This window comes from Mus musculus, chromosome 13, assembly GCF_000001635.26.
Source record: "Mus musculus strain C57BL/6J chromosome 13, GRCm38.p6 C57BL/6J".
Lineage (NCBI taxonomy): Eukaryota > Metazoa > Chordata > Mammalia > Rodentia > Muridae > Mus > Mus musculus.
The window spans coordinates 21,845,863-21,859,517 of record NC_000079.6 but is presented as its reverse complement, the minus strand read 5'-3'; the positions used below and the strand labels follow the sequence as shown (position 1 = coordinate 21,859,517).

General features: G+C 42.9%; 3 non-coding genes across 3 annotated transcripts; 2 read left to right on the top strand and 1 right to left on the bottom strand.

Moving 5' to 3' along the window:
- Positions 1 to 3,423: 3,423 nt before the first annotated feature.
- Positions 3,424 to 3,497, bottom strand: n-TTagt4. The gene has a single exon. It is a non-coding gene; the product is annotated as a tRNA-Thr (tRNA).
- A 627-nt stretch (positions 3,498 to 4,124) lies between these two features.
- Positions 4,125 to 4,198, top strand: n-TIaat11. Its single transcript has one exon. It is a non-coding gene; the product is annotated as a tRNA-Ile (tRNA).
- Positions 4,199 to 11,413: 7,215 nt separating this feature from the next.
- On the top strand, positions 11,414 to 11,496 carry n-TLtaa2. The gene has a single exon. It is a non-coding gene; the product is annotated as a tRNA-Leu (tRNA).
- Positions 11,497 to 13,655: the final 2,159 nt, after the last annotated feature.

Sequence of the window (13,655 nt, the reverse complement as noted above, 5' to 3'; positions counted from 1 at the left end):
AGACCCATAGAATAGAAAAACAGAAACAGCTGCACAGTCTGGCACTGTCCTTGAGCATACAGCTCTCACACCTCCCTCCCTCCTTAATAAGCCTTTCAGAGACCTTGAAGGAGGGACAAAGAGTCTGCTGCATGGTTTAGTCCCTGACAAAATGCTTATGTGAGATGTTCCTACATGCTCCAAGCAGCCCTCCTTTCCTCCACATCCATGCCATCTTTAGAATCCTACTTTAAGGTTTTAAAACAACTAAAAGCTTACCATATTCAGCAGACAAAGAAGCAGAAGCCACATAAAAAGCACCATTTTGCTGTACTCACTGTAAGTTTTCTTTACAAACCATACTTCACCTGACCCTGTGCATGCACATTAAAGCCGTTTTAACGTTCTGTCTTTAGAGTTCTGTCTCTTTGATCAGAATCCCACAATAGTATGTCCATCTCAAATCCCAGTACCTGGCAGACAGAGACAGGAAGAGTACTGCGAGTTCCAGGCAAGCCTAGGCTACAGAATCAGACCCTGTCTCCAAAGAGACATAGAAAAAGAAAGGAAGAAGGAAGTGAGGAGGGACAGACAGACAGAAAGACACAGAGTTACTGTGGAAGCTGAGAGAAGCAGGCCTGGTGGTGCCTGTAATCCCAGCTTCCTAGAGGCTAAGGTAGGAGATTGTAACAAATGCAAAGTCACCCTGGGCTATGAGGTGAGCTCCAGGCCAGCTTGGGATCCAGAAAGAAAGAACAAAGACTTGGAAATTTATTATTTGATTTTTGAGACAAAGTTTCAGTGTGTAGCCCAGGCTGACTAAGAATTAACCACAATCCTCCTTATTACTGGGGTTACAAGTGATCACCAACCACATGCCTGAATTAGACCACTGATCTCAAAAGCAGGGGGAGTAAGTAGAGGTTGGTGTAGACTGTGGCAAAGGAGAGATCCTGGGGACTCAGACAGAGACAGATAAAGAGCAGAGGGAATAGACATTTCACACGTGGTGCTGCTGAAACCAACAGGACTTTTAATAATTTGAAGGGTGTTAATAGGTGAGAGAAGTTGGATCTTACCACAGGCTTTAAGGAGGATTGTTGGTTGGGGAGTGTCCTAGTTACTGTTCTATTGCTGTGAAGAGATACCATGACCAAGGCAGCTTAGAGAAGAAAGCAATTAACTGCGGGCTTCCTTACAGTTTCAGAAGGAAAGCCCATGACTATCATGGAAGGAACCATGGCAGCAGGTAGCAAGACTTGGTGCTGAGGCAGTGGATAAGAGCTTACAGAGAGAGTGAGACTGGGCCTGACTTGGGCTTTTGAAACCTGCAAGCCCACTTCCAGTGACACACCTCCTTCAGTAAGGCCACATTTTCCTAATACTTCCTAAACAGTTCACCAACTGGGAACCAAACATTCAAATATATGAGTTTATGGGAGCAGTTCTCATTAAAACAAATACAGTGAGTTTAGCTTGTGACATACATGTCTGGGACTTGGTTGGAACTCCATCTCTAGTGTCTCAGGAACCACTGACTCCAAACACCCCACAGTGGAATGTTGTCATAATTAGAAAGTATGCTTGAGTGGTTTCTGTGTGATCATGATTAAGGTGTGGCACCAGGCAGTTTAAAATTTAGTTGTCTGTGTTTGATGGCCAAAGATCCTGAGCTTATGTGGAACTGTAGACTTCAGCCTCTGTGTTAGACATTAAAGGAAACACTACAGCAGACCACACGGACAGTGGACTGTGGCGAGTCTGGAGCATACCAGTGTTTGGAAGCCATTTTCTGCAATGTGGTTGTTTTCTTCTTCATCTCATTCCTAAAGTCCCTGCTTGGACTCCAGGTCAGAAGAGCTGGCCCTCAGCTTTTCCCTAACATTCTCTACCACTGTACTTCTTTTTAAATTTCTGTGTGGACTTCAAAACTCACCAGTTAAGTGAGTGTCCAATATTGACAATTAATCCTGGGCAGAATAAAGAAAGAAACAGACAGCTGGTGCAAGGCAGCTCTGGGCCTTCAGTGTCCTGTACTGGGGAGGCAGATGCCTCCGAGTATCAGGAGTTCAGGGCAGTCTCAGCTACTTAATAAATCTGAAACCAGCCTGGGTTACAAGAAAAAACACTTCTCAAAACAACAGACAAAAGAATCCCTGGAAGGCAGACCTTTCTGTTTGTAAATGATGCTTTGTCCTTCAGTACGGAGGGGCTGGATGAGAGTAAACAATACAGTAGGTCTGGAGTTGATCCTGGACCACAGACAGATGTTTGATCGAACAAAATCTGAGATCAGTCCTGGGCTACAGAAGCTAGCCTCAGCTATAGTGCAAGACAATGTCTCAGAAAGAAAAGAGAAGAGAAGATAGGAGGGGAGGGGAGGGGAGAAAACAGGCAGTGAGCCATTTGTTGATCCTTTGGCACAGATACATCTGTGAATGTCTGAACTGTGATAAATTATATATATTTGTCATATTTTTCTTTTACATGTTCAGTGCTTTCTGAGCTACATATCATTCTGTAATATTCATTTTCATTGTAAGGGTAATTGTTATTATCTTATTTACTTTAATTTTGTAGTAATGGCAATCTAACGCAGGGCCAGGTACGCCCTCTGTCATTGAAGCAGGTCCTCAGCCTAAGTGGTCCTTTACACGGTCAGTCTTCCAGCACACACTGCATAAGCTTGAATGCTCCAGGGTGGGGAGAAAGCTTCATAAAATCCAATTCTCTGTAGAATTCGGTGAGCCTTATTGAAGAAGGGAGATTGGATTTTTATAGAGTCTAGCATAATCAGAAAATACATCTTAGAACCTCAGAAGTAGGAAAAGGAATTGAAAATAAAACATGAATGTCTGAATGTTTTGGAGTTTGATGCTTTTTGCAGTTATTCTGTGCAAAATCTACAAGAAAAGACTCAAAGACATCAAGTTTTAAGATGACTTTTTTTTTTTCAATTACCTGTAGTCAGTTTGTTAGTTTTGTTACTTACAGCCTTTTAAAAATTAGTACCTCAAAAATAAAATAAAACATTAGTACCTCGCTATACATCAGAGTCATTTAGTCAATGCCTCATCCCAAACTCAAGCATTGCAAGTGTGCACTATCATTACTGATAAGTTTAAAGTTCATAAATTATTATCACTTCTTCTCGGTGTGTAGTACAAAGGAGCACACCTCAGCTAGTCTAGACTCTGCATCTCTAATCTCATGATCGCAAAACCAAAGCTCTGTAGTGTCTCAGGAATTATTGGAAAGTTTTTCTCTAATTATATCATTTTTCCATGTACATATTCCAACACAAGGCTGTTCGGTTTCTCAGCAAAGTTTAATAGGCGGGATGTGTTCCAACTCATAAGATGTGAAGGAAAACGCTCCAGTTCAATTAGTGTGAATATCAAGTGAGACTAATAAGAACAAGGCAAAAAAAAAGAAAAGAAGAAAAGGCCCCGCTGGGATTTGAACCCAGGATCTCCTGTTTACTAGACAGGCGCTTTAACCAGCTAAGCCACGGAGCCAGAACTGGAGAAGGGTGTAGTTATATGTTATTTGAATACGATAAAACACGTTTGTAAGGGTCAGCAATTCTGGAAATTAGCTTAGATATTAAAAAGATCAGAAATACTAATCACAACCAAAGAACTTTCTCTTAAAATGGCTGCATATCGTAGCTGGATTGAAGGAGCGACCTTCCGTTGGCAAAGGCCTTTTGCGGAAGCCAGAGGAAAGAATCTTGTCTCATCCATCGCAGCGTCAAAGCCGCACCTGCGGCTGTGTAGTTCCAAGTGAGAGCCGCATCTTTGGAAGTCTCAAGCGGAGCAAAGAAAGCCCTTTCTTAGGCGCGGTTCATCTGGTTTAAGGAAAAACAAAACAAAAACTCAAAAAAAATTTGAATGATACAGCACTTCTTGAGGCTGAATCCCAAACAAGATAAGTCAGTGCGATTACTTACTTCAAAAATTAAAGGTCAAAGAAGAGAGAAAGAATGGAAGGGAGGGAGGGAGGGAGGGGGGGAGGGAGGGAGGGAGGAGGGAGGAAGCAAAGAAGAGAAAAAGCAAGCAAATAAGCAAGCCAGCCAGCCAGCTAGCCAGCCAGCCTGTCTGAGATCTTTTATAAGAAGTAAGGAAAGCCAACGCTGGCGACCTGGCCGGTTAGCTCAGTTGGTTAGAGCGTGGTGCTAATAACGCCAAGGTCGCGGGTTCGATCCCCGTACGGGCCAGTAAACTGCTTAGATTTTACAACTGGAAATGTAGGACTCTGTCCTCTACAGTTCTATTCTCTCTATAAACACAGTTCATCCCACCAAACCTTATTAAGATACCGGAACTTGAATGAAGTGAAGTTGTTCACTCACCACTTTTGTCAAATATCATTATAAAGCCTTTCAGATCACTTTGTCTGTCTTTCTCTAGCTGGAATTTCCACATCACTCATTGCCTATTTGTACTCATTACTGGCACCTGGCTTTTCTTCACTTCCACTAGACCTGGACATGGTATGTTTGTTCCGTTATTGTTCTAGAATGCTCTCCTATCTGATAGCTCCAAACCTTGAGCATCACCAGTAAGCATCATCCCTTTTCCTTATTTTTGCTTTCATCTTCATATCAGCGAGAGTAATAATTTATTCCTTGAGAATTGAAGCTCTGGGCAATTCTCATGTTTTAACTGTTAGATCTTAAGTGCTGGCATATAATAGATAGAGTCCATATGTTTTTTGCTGTATGAAGGACAATAGGCACATATGCAGGCAAAACACCCATAAAAATAAAAATAAAATAAAATAAAATAAAAAAGGTTGAAATCCTCAGTATATTTTATCCCTGTAGGAAGTAAAAACATTCAGCGAAGAAATGTAAATACATCTACGAAGTAATGCATGGTTGCATTGGAATCATATCTAAAACCAAGCTGCCAGTCATGGTCATTTGTATTCACACAGCAGGGAAACAGTTTGACAGTGGGCTGGGTAAGTTTGCAACCTTGTACTGGTTAGTTTTTGTCAACTTGACACTAACTGTAATCACTTTATAAAAAGGAACCTCGGTTAAGGAATTGCCTCCATTAGATTGGTCTGTAGGTGCAGCAGATTGATTTATGATTAATGTAGGAGGGCCATGCTCACTGTGGGCAATGCCTTCTTGGACAGGTGGCTCTAGGCTGTATAAGAAAGCTGGCGGAGTACAAAGAATTGAAGCAAGCCAGAAAGCAGCATGCCTCTATGGTCTTTGCTCTAGGTCCTGGCAGGTTCCTATTTTGAATTCCGGAGCCATCTTTCCTCAAGTATGATCTATATATAATCTGTAAGGTGAGAACAAGCCCTTTTCTCCTTCAAGTTGTTTTTGTTCATGGTGTTTTATCACAGCAACAAAAGCAAACTTGAGTCTCAGGGTTAAATTTCCCTAGGATGGAGGATTAGCAGATAAACCTGTGTATTAGTCAGGGGTTTCTAGAGTCACAGAATGTTAGGAATTGGTCCTAATGCTTTGTCTTCCAAAGAGCCGAGCTTCCAGACCTGAGGGTACCTGCCCCCAGCTGGCTTTGATTGGTAATAAAGAATTGCTGTACAGCCATTGACTGGGCAGGGAGGAGGGCAAGAGACAGGGGCAGAGGGAGGGAAGAGGAATCACCATGACTGGGAGGAAGAAGGATCAGATTTAAGAGCTTCAGGAGAGAAAGCATCCATCAATGCAGGTGGAAAGGGAATGTGGCCCTGTGTGTGTGTAATCCCCAGAAGGTAACAGGGCAGCAGAGATGAACTATAGAGTTTAGAAGGTGTAATGTCAGGAATACTGGAGGGAAATGTATGCTAGCAGTGGAGAGGATTAGAATTGTTCAGCCATTGAGCTAGTCAAGGCATATCAAATTAGCTGGAATTTGTGTATCTCATTCGTGAATCCAGAGGACTCGAATGATTGGCTGGAAATGAGACCAGGAGCCTAAAGCAGATTAACTCATTTACTGCTACAACAGAATTTATGGAATGTCTCTATATATTAAAGGAAATTATTGAAATGACTTACAATCTAGAGTCCAACTAACCCAACAATGGGCAACTGTGAATAGGAAGTCCAATAAATCTAGTCCCAGGAGGCTAGATATTTCAGCTGGTTTTCTGTATAAGCTGGAATCCGGAAGAAGTCGGTTCCAACAGATGTGCTAGCAAGTAACTGCAAGCAGGCAAAGAAGCATGAACCTGGACCTAAACTGTTCTTGGAATTTGCTTTGTCCCAGGCTAGCCTTGAACTCAGAGATCTGCTAACTTCTGTCTCATGGGATTAAAGGTGTGTACCACCTCTATGCCTCAAGATCTGGATCACAGCTGTGCCCTCCATTTCTGGAGTGTAGTTCCTTCTAGACATAGTAAAGTTTACAATTGGGAATAACAATCACAGGTTGTAATGCCAGCTTTTAAGATAGAGATAGAATGGCCTTCAGTCTCAGAATTGACATGTGCTACAATGTTGTCTGTCTTTTTTTCTTTTTAATCCTCACTCCAGTGCTGGAGAACCTGTTGACTGACAGCAGGCTTGGTCAGTTCAGCCACTGTTTGTTGAGTGCCCTCTAAGTTTCTTACCGGTGCTCTGCTGGTCTGACATGGAGAGGATTCCAGGAATCCCTGCACAGTCCAGAGACAGAGGCAGAAGAAGGCACTCAAATCAATGGCTGAACCAGACTTGCAGAGAAACAGGTTGTCACTCTAAGTCAGGTCATGGAAAGAAACTGCAGTGATGTGTTTTGAGGAAGAAGAAACCAAAAGAACTGGAGATCCCCTATAGATGACAGCTCTGCCAATAATGAGTCGTTGACAGAACTATAAGAAAAAAAAAATGCCAGTTAGGGCTGTGGTTGTTTTGTTCACAGTTGCAACAGGCAACTAATAGAGTAAGTGCCACACAACAGCAAGATCACAATCCATCCTCAAAATACTGCCTAGGTCCTGGCAGGGATGGATCTGTGAGGGGCCACTGGTCATCTTTTCCTGGGTCTACACACAGCAGTCGGCATCCACAGTGGGGCAGGTTCAGACTGCCCTTACAGGGAGACTTAGGAAGAATTCTTCCTGGTGTGGAAGCCATTTCAGAGGCTTCTGAGCCAGCATCACACAATGCAAGAGGAAGCCTGGCTAGTGACCAAGACCGGAAAATTGCCTTGCTATAAATAGCACTGTGATAAACTGTCTTGTATGACAACATGTTTCTAAAGGTGGCTTCTAGACCTGTGTGTGTCCCTGAAACACTTCCAGGGAGTCCACAGGGAAAAAGATTGAAAACATCAAAATACTGTCAAACCCACAGTGGAGGTTTTTTTCTTCTTAAAAAACAAAAACAACAAACAAACAAACAAACAAAAAACCCCAAAAAAACCCACTTCATTATTAGAAAAAAGTTGCAAATGAAAAAAAAAATCAACACATCAAAATTAGCCATACCCAAAGACTAACTCAATAGGTTTTCTACATACAGTAGCCATTCAGATGAAAGCTGTAGAACTTCATATTGGATTTTATATTAGCAAATAAGTTGTTATGCATTTATCTATCACCCCATTTGTGCCTATTACTTGCATCCAGTCCTTCCTCATTCCTCAATGTTTAGCCTCCCTTAGTCTGTTTTCTGTACAATACACATTTGCTTACATATATTATGGGCTAGATTCCACATGTGAAGGAGAACACGCAGTTCTGTTCTTTCTAAGGGTGTTTGATCTCACCTAGTATTATACATTCTAAGCATATCCATTTTTTTCACATTTTTTATGTTTAGAGCTGAATAGTATTTTATTTTTTCTTCATAATATCTTATTTTTATTTAACATATTTAACATATTTTTTATTATCCACTCATGTGTTGACAGACAGGGTGTTTCTAATTCTTTGCTATAAGGAATAAAACAATAATATACACAGGGCTTGAATACCTCTATGACAGGGTGGGAGTTCCCTGGATTTATGCCAAGCACTGAAATACATGTGGTCAAATGGCCATTCTATTTTTAAATTTTTGAGAAATTTCCAAACTGATTTCCACAACGGTTGTTTTCACTTGCACCCCCACCAACAGTCCAACAGTGAACGAGGGTTCCTTTCTCCACTTCCTCTCCAATATTTGCTGTCAGATTAATGATAGCCACTCTGACCAGGCTGTTAACTGCATGTACTTGATGGTCAAGAACACTTTTATTAAATCGTTATTGGCCAAAAAAAAAAAAGATTGAGATAGGATGTAGGATGACTGCTCTGAGTTTAAGGGCAGCCTGGGTTAATGGAGAGACCCCAAGAGCTCAGCTGGTACAGTGTATGCTTAATATGCACGAAGTTGGATACCTAGCTAGGGTTTTACCACATAAAACCCTGCACCATGGCTCGGGCCTGTAACCCAGGACATAGGAATGAAGACAGAAAAGTGGAAGTTCAAGGTCGCCCAAGCTACCCGAGGTCCTGTCTCAAAAAGCAAACAGAAAAGCAAGCCCAAAGGCATGGACATCTTTTTACCAGGAGGGATGACCTTCACAGGACACCTGCTTCACAGACAAACCCACAGACTGTACAGGAATACACTGGGTACAGTTGTTCTTTGACAGCACTCAGTGGGAGGTCAGTAAGGAAACTTTTCCGTTTCTCCTTGGCTAGGATGCAGCTCAGTTGGTAGTGATTGTCCTAGAGTGCTCTTGCCTAGCATTGCTGGGGCCCTGCATTTAGTGGAGGTGGGGGTGAGCCAGGTGTCAGGATGCATGCCTGTAATTGCAGCACACAGAAAGCCTATGCAGGAGGATTGCTGAGAGTTAGAGGCCAGCTGGGGCTACATAGTAAGACCATACCTCAAAACAAAATGAAGCCTCCCCCCACCACCACCATAAAAAGAAACAAAAAACACTCCACTGCTGAATTTGCAAACATATTACAGGAACAAAATTCCATTGCTTTCTTACTTGTCTGTGTTAGTAAAATTGTTTTGTTTTGTTTTGTTTTGTTTTGAGGGGGAGGCAGAGTTTTGCTGTGTAACCTTGACCACCTACCTCAGTCTCTCAAATGCTGACATGAGCCACCACATCTGCTGATTCTTTTTTAAAAATATCCTTTACATTTATTTTTATTTCTGTATATGTTTGTGTGCCTCAGTGTACGTATGTCTATCATGTGCTTCGGGGACTCAAATGGCTCAAAAGAGTGCCTCTGGTCTCCGAGACTGGAGTGACAAGCAGTTGTGTGTCACAATGTGGGTTCTGAGAACTAAACGTGAGTCAAGGAGCAGTAAGCATTCCTGACACTGAGCCATTTCTCCAACCTTCTTATTTTGAAATCTTGTTTTCAGCAAAGTGTTGTACCTTTAAGATCACGTGTCTTCTTGACAGGGCAATGAGAGGTCCACATAGATGGTCAAACATCACCATGGGCTTCCCTGTGCAGCTTTTGTGTCCTTCCTTAGATGAGACTAACATTTACCCAGGGAAAGAAGATGGTCTTCCTTCGTGGAAGAGGGCCTCATCCTACTGACTGCAGAGGCAAATAGGTTAGAAACAGATCCTCCACAGCGAGGTGGCCTTGTCTCCTCTGCCACTGACTGCTTTTAGCATGAGACACTGTTTTCCCATATTTAAGCTCAAACTGAAATATTTTCAGCTCTTTCTAGGGCTTGAGCTGGAGCCTTTGAACTGAAAATCTACCATTGACTCCAGCTTGCTAACTGCAGGTGTTGTGAGTTGTCAGTCACGTATGTAGATACATGCATGTATTCACTTGATACTGGTTTTGTTTCTGACTAACGAAGTGGTAAAGACAAACTGGTTAGGGTGAGGTGGAAGGGCTGTAAATGCATTTATAATTTCTACACAAAGAAGGCCCTAATTTAAGTTTTAATTTTTCCCCCTCCAAAAATATTTTCTCTTTGAAAAGATGACCCATCTCTGGAGTCCCTTCTCTGTACCTGAAAGTCTGGGAGGACAGGGACTCATTTTTCCCACTACTGTTGCATGCCTAGTCCTCAGATGTATGTACCTGCTGGCACCCAAACCTAGGCTTCTCTGCTTACCAGACAGATACTGTATTAGTCAGGGTTCTCTAGAGTCACAGAACTTATGGATAGTCTCTATCTAGTAAAGGGATTTATTGATGATATCTGCAGTCCAATTCCCAAAAATGGTTCAGTAATAGCTAGCTATGAATGGAAGTCCAAAGATCTAGCAGTTACTCAGTCCCACACGGCAAGCAGGTGAAGGAGCGAGAGCAAGAGCTAGACTCCCTTCTTCCAATGTCCTTATATTGTCTGCAACAGAGGTGTAGCCCAGATTAAAGGTGTGTGCCAGCACACCTTTAATCCCAGATGACCTTGACTCTGTCTTCAAGATCTTCATACCAAGATTCAGGTCAGAAACGTCTATCTCCCAGCCTCCAGATTAGGGCCACTGGTGATCCTTCCAATTCTGGATTGTAGTTCATTCCAAATGTAGTTAAGTTGACAACCAGGAATAGCCACTACAGGTACTTTAACCAACTTAAACCACAAGACCTCACAAGTCATGGTCTTAGATGATCTGCTATGTTATAAAATTCCTTCCCTCAAACTCCATCTTTATTCTGTGTCCCCTTAGTGAAGCATGGGAGAATGCCCGGATTTGATGTGCACCAGGCCATCTCTTCAGGGTTTTGCTGTTCTCACAGCAAAATGCTCTCATCTTCCTTAACTCGGATTTGGTGTTGGGATGACATTCTTTAAACCAGATTTAGAGGTGGGCTTCCTTGAGTTAAATTTCTTGGGTAGGAAATGTCAAATACTATTCTTCTAAATCTGAATATGCAGCTATTTAAGATGAAAGTACATGTTCCCAACAAAAGCAGATGAATCATAAAAAACAAAACAGAATAAAGCAAAACAAACAAAAAAAACAAACAAAAAGGGTTCATAATGGTACATCTGTAATTCCAACATCTGGAGACAGTAAAAAAAAATTCAATTTTGAGGTGACCTACCACAGTCCTTGCCTAGCTTACTCAAAGCCCTGGGTTTGATCACGGCCTGCTGGCACACTCCTCCTGTGCCAACAAAAGAGGAGCAAAAGCAGGGGGACCTCTAAGCTTGAGGTCAACCTGGTCCTGGTGTACAAGTAGCATGTGGTGGGACCTTCCTGTAATCTCAGTCCTGTGGAGCAGGAGGCTTTCCAAAACCCCCATGCAACTACACCGTGTCCCCCCGCCCCCCCCCCCCGCCTCCACACCCGCCCCCCCCCCCCGCAGGTGGCTTTCCTTTGCATATGAAGGAAAAGCAAAGATTTATTTGTAACATTGGAGGTAATCATGAAAATCGATTTCTTAAACTGTAGAAAAAGCTTTCAGTATTATAATCGCCATAGTCCAAGGAATCTTTAACAAGTCAGCATAGGTTTATGCTCTTGAATAGAGAATGATCAGAAATGATCTTTAGGGATCTGTTATCAGTACTGGGATGGCTGAGTGGTTAAGGCGTTGGACTTAAGATCCAATGGGCGGTTGCCTGCGTGGGTTCGAACCCCACTCCCAGTATGTACTGCTCGACTGTCTGCTGTGGTGCTTTTGGAGTTTATCCACCCCATGAAGGAGTATTATTTTTGCATTTATTTACTTTTATAATACACCCTGGTAGCACGGGCTGGCTTCCCTATTTCCCTAGATCTCCCAAGCATAGGGCAATAGTGGCTCCATCTTCACAGGCAGTGGTTTGCCAGTGGGTTTCAACAACAGTCTTCTCAGGTTTCCAACACGAGGACAACTTATCCACCAGTATTAGTTTTTCTGAGCTTTTAACATTCCAAGAGGATTGGCCAAACCCTTGCACATGTTGTCTGTATGGAAATGTACTCCGGTTCTCTGAACTTTGCAGACCCAGAATTCCCTGAATGAAGAAAAGGCCAGGACCCTTGATGGGACCTTGCTAAATTAAAATATTTAATAAAAGTTTTACTGTTAGCCTTTGCCCCATTGTTCCTCAGAGGGAACCTATATCCCTATACTAGGGTAACTGTATATTGAGGGAAAGAAGCAATTGAACTTTCTAGGGGCTATTTAATACTGGTTCTGAATTGACATTGACGCATGTCCCCTTCAGTTAGAGTAGGGACTTAGGCCGAGTGGTTAATGGAGCTTTGGCTGAAGTCTAACTTACAGTGGGTCCAGTGTTCCTTGACCCCTCCTGTAATCACTTCTCCAGTCCAAGAATTAACAAATGAGATAGACATACTTAGAATTTGGCAGAATCCTGATATTGGTTCCATGACTTTTAGAGTGAAGGCTCTTCTGGTTGGAAAAGTTAAGCGGAAGCCATTGGAGTTGCCTTTGCCAAAAAACCTAGTGACTAAAAACCAGTATTGCAGACCTGGAAGGATTTAAGAAGTTAGTGCCTACATCAAGAACTTGAAAGATACAGGGGTGGTGGTTTCCAGCACATCTCCCTTTAAATCTATCTGGCCTGTGCAGAAGACAAGTGGATCCTGAAGAAATGACAGTTGACTGATCACACACTTAATCAGATAGTGACTTTGATTGCAGCCGCAAATCCAGATGTTGTATCCTTATTCCACAGACCAACACATCTCCTGGTAAATGATGTGTAGCCATTGATCTAGAAAATTCCCTTTTCTCAGTGCCTGTCCACAAGGACCACCACAAGCAGTTTGCTTCCCATTGGCAAGGCCAGCAGTTTCCCCCCAAGGATGTATTAACTTTCCAGCCTGTGTCATCATTTAGTTAGAGAGGATCTTGCTTATCTGTCTCGTACACAGAACATCACAGTGGTAGATGACTTCCTGCTGACTGGACTAAGTGCACAGGAGGCTCTGTTGGAAATACATACATGCACATGAAAGGATGAGAAATAAAACCCAAAATTCACAGGCCTTCTACATCTTGTTCCAGCATCCTCAGGCAGGTAGGAGAAAGCTCTCAGAGTCAGGCCCCCACAGTGACACACTTCCTCCAGTAAGGCCACACCCACTACAACAAAGTTACTCCCAACCACAGCAGTTGCTGATACAGCACTGTTGCCTAGGGTGACCATTCAGAGAGCTGGGGGCAGGTTAACTGCATTGTACCACTTCCTTAGGGGAAAGGACACCACTTTGTTCCTACTGGAGTAGGTATTTATTCTGTTATGGAATTGCCTTTCCTTCCTGTAAGGCATTTGCCCAAACCATCATCCACTGACCTGCAGAATGTCTCACACACTATCATGGGGGTCTATACAGCATTGTTTCTGACCAAGAAGCATGGCTGGGGAAGCGAGACCGTAGGTCCACACTCATGGAATCCACTGATTTGATCAAGTTTCCCACCACCCTAAAGGAGCTGGCTTGGAGTGGCCTTTTGAAGACACAATTACAGCATCAGTTAGGGGGCAATAACCTAGAAGGTTGTGTCAGGGTACTCCTAAAAGCAGTTTGAGTCAGGCAGGGTCAGACATGTGGTATGGTCTCTCCCATAGCCAGGATCAACAGGTACAGGAAATAAGGGGTGGATCTGAGAATGGCTCCACTCACAATCACTCCTCAAGTCTGGACATTTTGGCTTTTTGTTCCCATGCCTTAAGTTCTGCTGGCCCAGAAGTTATGGTTCCAGAACCATGCATGCTCCTGCTAGGTGACACAGCAGATAACCCACTGAGCTAGAAGCTCTGATTTCTTCCTGGCCACCTGGGGCCAGCATGACTC